This window comes from Arachis hypogaea, chromosome 5 (assembly GCF_003086295.3).
Source record: "Arachis hypogaea cultivar Tifrunner chromosome 5, arahy.Tifrunner.gnm2.J5K5, whole genome shotgun sequence".
NCBI classification, from domain to species: domain Eukaryota; kingdom Viridiplantae; phylum Streptophyta; class Magnoliopsida; order Fabales; family Fabaceae; genus Arachis; species Arachis hypogaea.
The window spans coordinates 91,908,100-91,909,196 of record NC_092040.1 but is presented as its reverse complement, the minus strand read 5'-3'; positions in this window follow the sequence as shown (position 1 = coordinate 91,909,196).

Below are 1,097 nucleotides of genomic sequence, written 5' to 3'. Positions count from 1 at the left end.
ATAACAATGTTATTTAGCATGTTTATTCATGATGCTAAATGCTTGATTTATGAGCAGATTTGAATGATATACAAAACTCATTTGTTATCAGTAATCTGATTTTCTGCTCAAACTATTTCACACATCAAAAAGGCTGTTCAAATGATTTTCAAACATTTTTCGGTCAGGATATCAGAGCAAAAAGAATTATTATGATAAGGAAAATATTTGAAGCACACATGATCAAAACATGGCAGTTTTTATACTTTACACAATTTAAAGGAACTGCCCAAAATATCAAGCATTTTAACCAGGATGAAACAGAATATTCAATACAATCATGCATATTCATCAAGGTTAATTAACAACCAGTCACTCATTCATTGCCAAAACATTATAAAACAGCAGCATCAATAACAATTATAATGAGGCAAGAGCAGTTTCAATGCTATCATCAAGCATCAAAATATATCCTTTTAACAAGAGTGATCATGAATTTTCAACAGAAAATTTCATCCCCTATTTTTCCAGATTTCAATTTTCAGCTTTTCTCCCCCTTTTGTCATCAAGGGGCACTGCAAAATAAATGAAAACATCATACCAGATAGCAGAATATTTATTTTCTACCAAAATACAATGGTCCAGAATATCCAAGTACAATACCAAAATAAGACAGTAAAAACTGTGTATAAACTCCAAAGGATTTCTAAAAGATGAAAATTTTAAGGATTTGGATCCTTTAAGACTGAATCATATTTTCACAAGAAAATATTTTTCAACCACCTTAATAAAATTCCATATCACACATGCATTTGAGCAAATAAATTTATCAATGACAATCAAAGCTCAAGTCAAAATTAATCAATAAAGTGCTCAAAACAGAGCCAGATCAAGGAAAAACAAAACAGGACAACAAATCAATAAAATATAACAAAGCAAAATAACAGAGTATTCAGCAGCAGTAGAAGCAACAGGGAGCATTAAATATGGAGTGGAGAGAGAATTAGAGGGGATTAAATGACCATTAAGGGCGCGGTTATTAACCAAGAATGATTTTCCTTTTAATTTTTGAAATCTAAAATTGAAAATTTGTTGCCTTAAATCAAGGGATTAGATGA